This window comes from Pelobates fuscus, chromosome 4 (assembly GCF_036172605.1).
Source record: "Pelobates fuscus isolate aPelFus1 chromosome 4, aPelFus1.pri, whole genome shotgun sequence".
Taxonomy (NCBI): domain Eukaryota; kingdom Metazoa; phylum Chordata; class Amphibia; order Anura; family Pelobatidae; genus Pelobates; species Pelobates fuscus.
The window spans coordinates 109,851,025-109,864,052 of record NC_086320.1 but is presented as its reverse complement, the minus strand read 5'-3'; the positions used below and the strand labels follow the sequence as shown (position 1 = coordinate 109,864,052).

Below are 13,028 nucleotides of genomic sequence, written 5' to 3'. Positions count from 1 at the left end.
GCAAAACTTGTAGATAACAGTTAAGTTCCACATGTACCTTCACCTCGTCATCTACTCCGAAAGAAAAGCACCCCAGGACAGATTAGAAAGGCTCACTAATGAGGGATGGATATTTGTGACTTCAAGCTAAACTGGAAGTTGATAACATATTGATAACTTGTTATTATAAGTGCAATTCTATACGTTTGCTAACAATTATCCTAGCGCTGAGTAAAATAATTTGCAGATTTAAACAGGACTTATTTCATGGGTTTAAACATTTTACTTTGGCAAGTGAAGGTTTGCAGAAATTTAGCAGAATAGATTGAGATAGACACATGCATAGATAAATAAATATAAACTGTGATGCATGTTTAATTGTAAGGGCACAGGGGAGGGTTAGAGGGGGGCATCTGTAGCCATAATAAAACCAAAGTCTGAATCTTGAGTTGTTTAAAGTTATGCCAGAATATATATATATATTTACACACACACACACACACACACACACGTTTTATTTATATTTTTTGTTCCATAAGAGCCAGAACGCAGAGAACTCCACAGCAGCTTGATTGCCAGGAAACCCAAAGACACATGTTTTTTTTTAGTTCAGCACCAGGACATGCATGTTCTGGGCTGCCCAAAATAGATGGGAGTCACACTCCCTGGTATAAAAGTACAGGGAGGAGGAAGAAATAATGTGCTGCTATCACCACTGAGTGCCAATCTCTGGGAGTCTGTGACATGTATGCACCAATATTGACAGCCCTCACAATTCAATATATATTTGGTTAACATTGTGTGATACCATTTTCATTGCACAGTAACAAGTCAATTATCAGGGAGCGCTATACAAGTATTCAACACCATTCAACATTTTACTGCATGTGATAACTTTTAAATTTAAATGAGTCACGTGCCAGGGAATGGTCCACCTACTCTCCAGGCTACCTATGTACTGTGAGAGTTAAGGGTATAATATTATTATTATACTGTAGTTGGGGTGAAAGTATGTGTGGTGAGTAGAAATAAAAAATAAAATAAAAAGTAAAATACAAAAATTAGCACAGGTATCCAAGTACTCAAAGTCTATTATGCATCATAGGTGATAAAGAATAGACCATTTAGATGATGCTTTGCTCTCCTGCTACAAAGCTGGAGGCTGTATTATCAACCACAAAACAGGTAAGTAAAAGAGGAATTTTACCAGAAGTTGGTAGGGAAGATCCAGCCCATACAGAAAACATCAACACCAAGTTCTCTATATGTGGTTAAAGTTGGGGAATTCATCTTATGACCGTTCATAATAACTCTAGTATTTCAAGTATTCTGAACAGATAACAAATTGATCAACTTTGAATACTATAAGGAGATTCACCCAAGTGTGCTCCCAGGCTAAAGAATCAAACCCTAGCACTTATTGTGACAAATTAACATACAATACCTTAAAGGAAAACCACATGTATAAGTTAGCTTTAATTGCTTAATTATAGAATATCCTGCTGTCTGTGCAGTCCTAATTGCTATAACCCATAAAGTGAGAATGAAATGATCCATTAATTGTTCTCTCGTAGACAATCTATCCAACAAGTTCCTGGTGGGCCTCTCTGCATGGAAGGATGAACAGCCACTCACAGAGCCACAGGATCCAAGCAAGCCAAATATACCAAATATGTATCCTATGGCCTATAGCGATAATAAAAGGGATCCTCCATTACTTATTTTATTCAGCAAGTCAGGGACCCCAGATGCCAGAGATTCTTTGGTTTTGTTTTGTTTTGTTTTTCTTTTATTGTGGCAAATTTCAGATTTTCTGGAATAAAAGTAGGGAAATTATTACTTTTCGTTTATGTGCAATAGGTTACTCGAACCGCCATGACCACCTTTATAAATCGTCGTGGTGGTAGGAATCCGTATTAAGAAACAATGCACAAACAAAGCAATCTGTACTTTTGTACCAGGTGTATCCCCGGCACACAACTATGGTAGCCTGGAAGGCTGTCCCTGCCGAATGTTAATTCTGTGCAAAAATTGCGTCTGTTGTCAGCACAATCTGAGTGCTGACAATAGACGTTATGAGTTTCTCCCTTGCATGCAGGGCCTGCAAGGGGTAGTGTACATCTCTCCTCCCTCCCAGTACGCGCCTCCTCCCTACAGTCCTTAATGCTCTTTAACCCCTTAAGGACGCTGGACGGTTCAGGACCGTCATCGGCATTTTTCACTTGCCGACCGACGACGGTCCTGAACCGTCCTAAATTTAAAATGTACTTACCCGATCGCCGTCGTTCCCCCGGCGGCGATCGGCGGTGCTCCCGGTGTGGGGAGACTGCCTGCAGCCCAGACAGTCTCCCCATGGCGGATTAGGACCCCTGTGGCCATGTGATCGCCCAACAGGGCGACCACATGGTCACAATAGGTGTCCTAGTCTCTGCCTGCAGGGGGACTGTCTGTGCTGACAGGCAGTCTCCCTGCTAGTGTAAAATCATAAAAAAATTTAAAGTTATAGTTAATAAAAAAAATATATATTATTATATATGTGTATATATATGATATATAGACATATATTATACCTATATAATATATGTCTATATATCATATATATAATGTCATGCTAAGTGTATTTTTATATTAATATGTACATATATTAATATAAAAATACACTTATAATTAATTTACACACGTATATATATAATATATATAATAACTATATATATTGTGTATATATATATTATTATAAAATAAGAATAATAAATAATTTAAATTAAAAAAATTAAAAATAATAATAAAAATTAAAAAAAATTATATATCTATACGAAATTTTATTCTAACTGTATTTTGATATTAATATATATATATTTATATCAAAATACACTTAGAATGAAATTGTATATATATATATATATGTATATATAAATAAATAAAAAGAATGCGAACTATTCATATGTCCATATACAAAATTACATAAATAATTATATAAATATACACGTAGACTTCAAATATATAAATATGCATATATATTTAAATTCTACGTGCGTATTTATGTAATATTTTTACATAATTAAGTTATTTTATTGATTGCAATTTAAGGGACCTGCCTGCCAACCCAGGCCGAGAGTACAGAGAATTTAATTTGCTATCACTGTATTTTACCCTGTAACGTTCTACGACACCCTAAAACCTGTACATGGGGGGTACTGTTTTACTCGGGAGACTTCGCTGAACACAAATATTAGTGATTCAAAACAGTAAAACATATCACAGCGATGATATTGTCAGTGAAAGTGACTTTTTTTGCATTTTTCACACACAAACAGCACTTTTACTGATGATATAATTGTTGCGATACATTTTCCAGTTTTGAAACACTAATATTTGTGTTCAGCAAAGTCTCCTGTGTAGAACAGGACCCCCCATGTACAGGTTTTATAGCGTTTTTGAAAGTTACAGGGTCAAATATATGGGTCAAATATTTTTACATTGAAAATGGCCAGGTTGGTTACGTTGCCTTTGAGAGCGTATGGTAGCCCAGGAATGAGAATTACCCCCATGATGGCATACCATTTGCAAAAGAAGACAACCCAAGGTATTGCAAATGGGGTATGTCCAGTCTTTTTTAGTAACCACTTAGTCACAAACACTGGCCAAAATTAGCGTTCAATTTAGTTTTTTACTTTTTTCACACACAAACAAATATGAACGCTAACTTTGGCCAGTGTTTGCGACTAACTGGCTACTAAAAAAGTCTGGACATACCCCATATTGAATACCCTGGGTTGTCTACTTTAAAAAAATATGTACATGTGGGATGTTATTCAGATATTTATGACAGATAATAGTGTTACAATGTCACTATTGATACATTTTAAAAATGTATGTTTTGAAACCGCAATATCCTACTTGTACTTATAGCCCTATAACATGCAAAAAAATAGCAAAAAGCATGTAAACACTGGGTATTTTTAAACTCAGGACAAAATTTTGAATCTATTTAGCAGTTTTTTTCATTCGCTTTTGTAGATGAATAAAAGATTTTTCACATAAAAGTAAAAAAACATGTATTTTTTTCAATTTTTCATCATATTTTTTCATTTTTTAAATATTAAATTACATGAGATTATATAAATAATGGTATGTAAAGAAAGCCCCTTTTGTCCTGAAAAAAACAATATATAATTTGTATGGGAACAGTAAATGAGAGAGCGGAAAATTACAGCTAAACACAAACACCACAAAAGTGTCAAAAAGATGCCTGGTCGCAAATGTACAACATCGCAAAAAAAGTCCGGTCCTTAAGGGGTTAAAAAACAAAACAAAAAAAAAACACATATTCTACGGCTATAAAGGCACCAGAATGTACCAGTACAAACTTATTAGGCTGTGTTTTTAAAAGAGATACACACACACACACACACACACACTCTAAAGGGATGTAAAACTGAAATGGACATATTATTTGTATCTGCAAATTTAATGTTTTCATGAACACTTGCATATTTCACATTAAAGGGAATCTCCAGTGCCAGGAAAACAATCCGTTTTCCTGGCACTGGAGGTTTCCTCTCCCTCCCACCCCCCAATCCCCAGTTACTGAAGGGGTGAAAACCCCTTCAGTCACTTACCTGAGGCAGCGACGATGTCCCTCGTCGCTGTCTCCTCCTCCGCGCCGTTCCTCCTTCTTACTCCGTCGGCCAGTTGGCGACACTGATCCCAAGGAGGCAATGCCGCGCATGCGCATTAGGTCTCCCCATAGGAAAGCATTGAAAACGAATTTCAATGCTTTCCTATGGGGATTTAAGCGACGCTGGAGGGACGCTCTAGCACAGATAATCTGTGCTATAGAGCAGGAAGTTCCTTCTAGTGGCTGTCTAGTAGACAGCCACTAGAGGTGGAGTTAACCCTGCAAGGTCATTATTGCAGTTTATAAAAAAAACTGCAATAATTACACTTGCAGGGTTAAGAGTAGTGGGAGTTGGCACCCAGACCACTCCAATGGGCAGACGTGGTCTGGGTGCCTGGAGTGTCCCTTTAAGAAACAAAAGGGTAATAATTTCACATTACCAGCAGAATTACACCTTTAACACAAAACAGTTGCAATTCAGCTATACCATTGTGTATTATGTCAAAACATGTTAAAAATCAAGGCTTCACTTCTCACATCTGACAGCATGTATAAAGCTGTGAAGCACTAAATGTCAGTATCAAAACAAATTACATTCATTTATCTAATGAAACCACAATTCTATTCAATAACAAATTAGTTCTATAGAAGGTTACAAATGGAAAGCCTATATTGCTTTACATTAATCTTGTAATTACTGGCAAATGCAATTATAAAATTAGTCAAGGATGTATTGTGACCAATTAGGAGATTTTTTTTTTCTGTACCCTTCATAACAACTTGATGGTGTCACTGTCACTTTATAGGGAAAAATATGCGTATACTTGGATGAAAAGTTAATATCCCGTTTTCTTTTATTTTCGGTATTTACCACCACTTTTTGCTTAGTGGTATAAATTTGACGTTTGGGGCGTGATTGACATGCTTTGTGTATCACATGGTCACTTGTAATACTTTTCGCTTACCCAAAAAGCAGAACTAATCCTTGTAAAGAGGATTGTTTTTAAAACGATGTGAGTTTCACCTTTCATATAATTTTCTGTGCAAACGCCAAATAGAAACATGCTTTTATTGTTAATGGATACGATTGTTGGAACATTTGGGGGGAAAAAAAATTCCAACAGCTATATTAAAATGTCTTAAGTTCTTATGGGATATATATTGAAAATGTTAGCAATCTGTAAGATTGTGTTAACATGCAAGATTTACATAGATTTAAAATATATATATATATATATATATTTTTTTTTTTTTTTTTTTCTTGTTGCAGGACTGTGTTTGTGGAATATGAAATGTTTTAGTTCGTAACCAACGTCTTGCTTGTAATTAAAGACAATAAAAGCTGCAACTCACTCATCATCCACAGCAAGCAAGTTAGTGCTGTTAAGAAAATATAGCTTTGGGGCGAAGCCAGACAACTGCACTAGCCAGACTATCTTAAGCAGCTCCAGTGCAGTTAAGTTGTTTGGCAAATAACTTTTAATTGGCTGACCAGTATAGCTACTCACCTGACAGGATCTGTTTTCAGAAGATCTCGGCTGCCAATTGATGCCTTTTCTGTACCAATTAGTCATCCAGTGGCAATGCAAGAGGGAGGCCTATAGTGGTTTGAAGCCACATGCAGCATGACCCTCACTTGTGAAGTTTGAGGACTATCTCCCTACTTACCTGATGCCTACAGCCATTGATCGCTGTAGAAGGGTTCACATCTCTCCTCCTCCAAGGAAGACTCACTAGACACAATTACTACACTACCACCCCCAGAAGGGGACACACCTGCCACCAAAGGGGATATCCAAAACCTGCTCTCCAAAATTAAGTCCCTGTACAAACGCTTCGGTGACTAAACTTGAGGAATTACAATCCCAACTTCACACTCAACAACAACAACAACAACAACAACAAGAAGAGATGGCCATTCAATTGGGCTCTCTAGATGAGGCAGGAGGCACAATATAAAAAAAACAAAAAAACAAAACGACAGACTACACTTTTTAAGGAGGCCGGTTACTTCCATTTTAAAACCCAAACAGGCTAAAACACTGATGTTTGGTGCTGCATATCATATAAATAAATCATCATTGGCACCTGAATCTGCTCTTAGCGATGTAATGGTCTGCCTTGATGGACAAGAGCAGTTTGAGGTTAGCCCTTCAGGGTAAAAAATAAATAAATAAAAAATAAGAAACAAACCAACAACTTTACTTTTGAGTCCTATCAACACTCCTTCAATGATCTCACACGGTCCAATATACAATGAATGAAATCCATGAGTCTGGCTATTTTAAAACTTCCTAACGCTAGACTGCCTTACTGTTGGTCAGCTCAGAGAGCACGGAACATCCACAAGTTCACTTCTGTAGATTAGTCACCAGTGTTTACTACGTTAGCTGCCAGATAAACTCCATCCTCTGCAGGGCCATGCTGTTCCTGCGACAGCCAAAATGTGGTTCCGTTCGTCCCAAGGCAAAGACAGGACACTGGCTGAAGGCTTTCTCTGCCTACAGGCCTACTCTATATTTGTTCCATAATGTTTATTAGTCATTAAGGTTTATGTTAAGGGATTATTATAATGCTCCTAGAGGATTTCTAGTTAGCTCCTCTGTGGCCCCTTTTGTTAAGGTGTTCTCTTTACTAATTGAGCCTTGAGCCTAATGGGTAATCCCATTAGTTTTTTCTGGGGTTATAGAATTAGGCTCACCTCAACTTCCCCCACTCAGCATGTATTCTTTTAGATAATTTGTAATGTTTTATTATGCATGACTGTAATTTTACACAGTGCAATTAGGCTATTACCCTAATTTGTGGATCATCTCCGCATTAGTTAACGTGACTGTTTAAGAACATAAAAGGATTGGAGATCTTTTCTCGTGCATCTCTTAGGATGGCAATTTAACACTAGAATTGATATATAAATGCAGGGTGTGTAATACCTATATTTATATTTCAAGTGTGGACTGCAGTGTTTGCAATATTTTTCTGCTCTTAATACCATGTTCTATACATCCTATATGTATATAATTATGGGTTTAGGTTGTTTATTTGTTGTTGTTGTAAAGCTTTGATTTTTTGTGTCTTAGAAATCACTGTTTAAGGGAGGTTCTTTTCTATACCGGGAGAATATAAGCCACATCTTTCCCCTCCTTGATACTTGTAATGCTTAAGGAATTGTTATTTTGAAGAGGTAGACAGCTGTATTTTGTCATCCATCATCTCGTTAACCAATCAGATTTTAGTTGAGGGCAGGATGTAACTCCAATTTCTCTCTAATTAGTGAATGCCTGTCTCAATGCCAACATTCTACTAAGTGTCCCGGGTTGAAGTCCAGCTTCTAATGGGGGCAAACCTTACGTCAGATCCATGCTAGCCTAGTGCTCGCTTTTCTTAAGCTTTAAACATGGATAGTATAGTTAATAGTATCAGGTTTATTCTAGGGTTAGCACTAGATCTGTTAGTGATCTTATTACAGTTCTAAACTGTGCATAAGTTACGTGTACAACCTATTGGACGATATTCGAGCCCTAGGGTCAGTTAAGAAATTTTAATTATAATAGGAATCAGGAAGACTATTTAAGTTCCTGTGTAGATCTCCTGTACTATCTATATAGAGAATACCTTTCTTCCTGTCCTAGTATTCTTAATTCATAATCTAGGGTGACTTGGGCCCGGGTTGTATTCTTGCTATCTTTACGGTTTTCTTTTGTGGAGATCTGCACGTTTTTAGTATTTTCGGTAAATTAAACACTTAGTAGCTTTATTAACATGTCTGCCTTCTTTAACCCCTTAAGGACACATGACATGTGTGACATGTCATGATTCCATTTTATTCCAGAAGTTTGGTCCTTAAGGGGTTAAAGGGACACTATAGTCACCTGAACAACTTTAGCTTAAAGGACCACTCTAGTGCCAGGAAAGCATACTCGTTTTCCTGGCACTAGAGTGCCCTGAGGGTGCCCCCACCCTCAGGGACCCCCTCCCGCCCGGCTCTGGAAAGGGGAAAAGGGGTAAAACTTACCTTTTTCCAGCGCTGGGCGGAGAGCTCTCCTCCTCCTCTCCGCCTCCGTTCCTCCCCGTCGGCTGAATGCGCACGCGCGGCAAGAGCTGCGCGCGCATTCAGCCGGTCGCATAGGAAAGCATTCATAATGCTTTCCTATGGACGCTTGCGTGCTCTCACTGTGATTTTCACAGTGAGAATCACGCAAGCGCCTCTAGCGGCTGTCAGTGAGACAGCCACTAGAGGAAAAAGGGGAAGGCTTAACTAATTGATAAACATAGCAGTTTCTCTGAAACTGCTATGTTTATAAAAAAATTAGTTAACCCTAGCTGGACCTGGCACCCATACCACTTCATTAAGCTGAAGTGGTCTGGGTGCCTAGAGTGGTCCTTTAATGAAACAGTTTTGGTGTATAGAACATGCCCCTGCAGCCTCACTGCTCAATTCTCTGCCATTTAGGAGTTAAATCCATTTGTTTATGAACCCTAGTCACACCTCCCTGCATGTGACTTGCACAGCCTTCCATAAACACTTCCTGTAAAGAGAGCCCTATTTAGGCTTTCTTTATTGCAAGTTCTGTTTAATTAAGATTTTCTTATCCCCTGCTATGTTAATAGCTTGCTAGACCCTGCAAGAGCCTCCTGCGTGTGATTAAAGTTCAATTTAGAGATTGAGATACAATTATTTAAGGTAAATTACATCTGTTTGAAAGTGAAACCAGTTTTTTTTTTCATGCAGGCTCTGTCAATCATAGCCAGGGGAGGTGTGGCTAGGGCTGCATAAACAGAAACAAAGTGATTTAACTCCTAAATGACAGTGAATTTAGCAGTGAAATAGCAGGGGAATGATCTATACATGAAAACTGCTTTATTTAGCTAAAGTAATTTAGGTGACTATAGTGTTCCTTTAAGTATAAGTTACAACATCACTTTCAAATACATTTCTGTCATTGGAAATTACTATGTATTAGACAACTAAGTATCTCCTTGAAACAATTACGGTTTGCTCTAAATCCATCTAATCTTGCAACATTGGGAAAGTAGCTGTTTAGTCCTAACATTCAAACAGTGTATGGGCTCTGATTCCAATTAATTTCATTCAGTGTATGGTCAAGCATGTACTTTGTAAATGTGTATTCTTGAGATTTTTTTCACCCTTTCTTTCTGTTATGCAATGTTTACTGGTTATGGTATTCATTGTGTTTACAATTCAAATTAAACTTTTTCTCTTAGTATCTACTAGTCCACAGAGTCGACGGCTTTTGCATTTCAGTTAAGATTTAAAATCAGTTTGGCCATACGTACCCCTTGGGGAAAAAAACAAACAATAATTTATTTGAAGAACAGAACTCTATAGTGTCTTGCAATTAAACATTTTATTTTATTTTTACAATGGATTAGGTCTGAGTTTATTCCTATTGACCTATTTGGCCTTTCTTTGCAATATAAAAATAGACACTAATCACAAGACAGGCATTTTATAGTCTTGTTGTATGACATTTAGGATTGCAGTATCGTCTTTTTGATTTCATTTTTCTTTTGTGTACTTACTTTTCTTTACGATTATAAAGGGGCATTTGTACATGAAGCCTTTCTTTTCTACAGAACCATTGTGCACCCACCAAGCATTATTTGACCTACTGTTGTCATAATGTGTATGATTATCTGTGATCTGTTCTCTAACCAAGTTTTTTGTTGTATTTTGGATTCTACTATTTGTTATAACATGCCTCAATAAAATATTGATTATCAAAAAAATATATATATTTTATAGATATAATAGAGGATAGATAGTTTGGATATATCTGATACAATGGATATCACTTGTGTAGAAAATAGGAGTCACAGAAGTACAGTTTCAAAAAGACCCCTGGAGAGAAAAAAAAAAAAAAAAAACCATAGCAACTCCCACATTATAATCCATTCCTGGAGTCTAATGAGGAAACAGACAAGAGATGACTATGCAATGGGCAGCACAGATATTTCCTGCCTCTACTTGCTGCATGCAGCCACAGACAATGGGTGTCAGGATATAATGTCTTATCCTGTAGACCTCTGCTTGTGTATATATATATAAAAAGAAAAAAAATATATTTTATATATGAAAATTAAAGAAAGAAAGAAAGAAAAAAAAAGTTACTTGCGCACTATCCCAAATACCTATGCACATTTAAATAACTGGAGTAAACGATCACTAGAATGACCATTAAATTGTAAGCTCACCTGCCATTTGCACTGATACTAAAATAAAAAAAAAGTTATTTAAATGTTAATAGGGATTTAGTATAGTGTGCAAGTAAAGTTTTGTTCTTTGTTTTGTATTTTATGTATTGGCGCTGATAGGTAGTATATTTATTGCTGCCACCCAGAAATAATGGAAGTTTGAGCGCAGGGCTTAACGTTTATATGTTTTTATTTTTACGCATGTAACAAAACCAAAATATGCACGATTCACTATATTTTCCCCACATAAGGTTACAAAGCAGTAATTTGGATCTACAGTACTATCTAAATATATTAGACATGCATGTCACTCCAGTAGAGGACAGAAATACCACCTATTTTAGAGTGCAATAAATAAAAATTCTACAACTAATATTCCATTAGCACAACTTACTTATTATTTCTACAGTTTTCATCAAACGCTGATATGACAGAATCATTGTATCATTCAACTCTACACCATGTCATATAGTTGCATTATGAACAGGTGACCGACTTTATAGTCTTACATATATCTTCTATATGAGTTATACATGACCATATTTACAAAGAATATTCTCCAACAAAAAATGATGCTGTATTGGTTCATGCAGCACGCCAGTGTTATTTTCCAATGAGCTTCTGATATTACTTTATTAAAACCGTATAAAAATAGAAAATAGATTATCTGGTTTAATCACAGGACCCTATAGTTCACTTTCTGGCAGACTAACCTTATATAGTCTGGCTCCGTTGAAAAAAAAAAAAAAAACCCAAAAAACACTGACACGACAATGCATATGTTTTGCACAAAGGTAGCTGAGGTGATACAGTGGTGTTGCATACATTAATCCATTACTATAACAATGCGCACCTGCATAAACAACAGTGTATCAACTCAGGCTGCATACGAGAAAAAATAAAAATAGGACAGAGGTTGCGATATTGCTTTATATCACAGTCTAGGAATGCGGTAAAATCTTCAGAATTTTTGATACATTAAAATAAGCAACAAAAAACTCAAAAAAGACAGTCCTTTTATAAGTTAGTCAGTAGAAAAGCAGAACATTATTTAACTCTGAACACCTGAGCTATATGGATTCCCACTACTAGAAGCCGAATGTTTATTAGCTACACAACAGAGTTGTATTGTTCCCTCAACCACAGTGCATGAATCAAGGGAAGCTATAGAGAGCTTAGCGGTGGGAGGCAATAAATAATGAAGTAATGTAAAGCATGAGTCACCTAAAAAGGTTTCATCTTATATAGAACGCAGACTGTCTACACCTTTAATGCCATCAACTGAACCAAGCCTTTCTTTTGAAATTGGTATTAATGTATTTCTCCTTAAAATGTGATGAGGGAAAGTTAAAGAGAAAAAAAAAAAAGAAAAACCACAACTTTGAAACTTGAAGATCACAAGATATTCTTCAGGCACACATTTAAAAGCACAGTTAGACAAACAGATTGTATTGTCCAACGCAGCTCAAACTATAATTGGGGAATGGTGTGATTCTCAGGAAAAGTTTTTTTTTATTAATTTTTTTGTAAAAATACAAAATCAGTACCTCTGCAGAATTGTTCTTTAGGTGACAACTCAATAAGACCAATGATTAATCTTATTTCAGGAGTAGGTTTGAAGGTTTGTTTAGGTGTAAGACATTACAAATATTATTCATGTTACTATTATTTAAGTGACATTATAAAGCGTGAAAAGCTTGTTTAATATATTATATAGAATATAAGAAGTCATTTATTTACAGAAACCAATAAACCGGCACATATTTAATGCACTACTGTGAGTTTTATTGCTGTGGAGCACAGCGATATATTCATACAAAACCTCTCATTTATGAGAGTTTTATTGTTGTGAATCTCTGCGAATACACAGAGCTAAAAAGCCAAACTATTGACCTCATGTTAGTGTTTGTTATATACAAGTAATGGATTTCTATGGTTTACTAGCAGAACCTACTATACATACAACTCCATAGAAAATTAAATCTAAATGTTTTACATTGCGGCCATGGGTCGGATCATATTTGCAAATAATTTTAAATATCAGTACTGGGTTTTCATTTTAGGGTAAGATAATTACCTCAATTGTTAAATTTTTTTTTTTTTTTTTTTTTAAATCAATTTGTATGTCTGAAGGCATGGAATCAAATATCTAACCTCAAAATGTGAAAATGTAAAATAAAATATACAAATGTGAATTACTACCATTTCAGATGGA

At 36.1% G+C, this 13,028-nt stretch overlaps 1 protein-coding gene across 3 annotated transcripts in view; it reads right to left on the bottom strand.

Moving 5' to 3' along the window:
• Positions 1–13,028, bottom strand: part of ZNF521 (zinc finger protein 521) — a 282,483-nt gene that overhangs the window by 240,500 nt on the left and 28,955 nt on the right. The window lies entirely within an intron of this gene.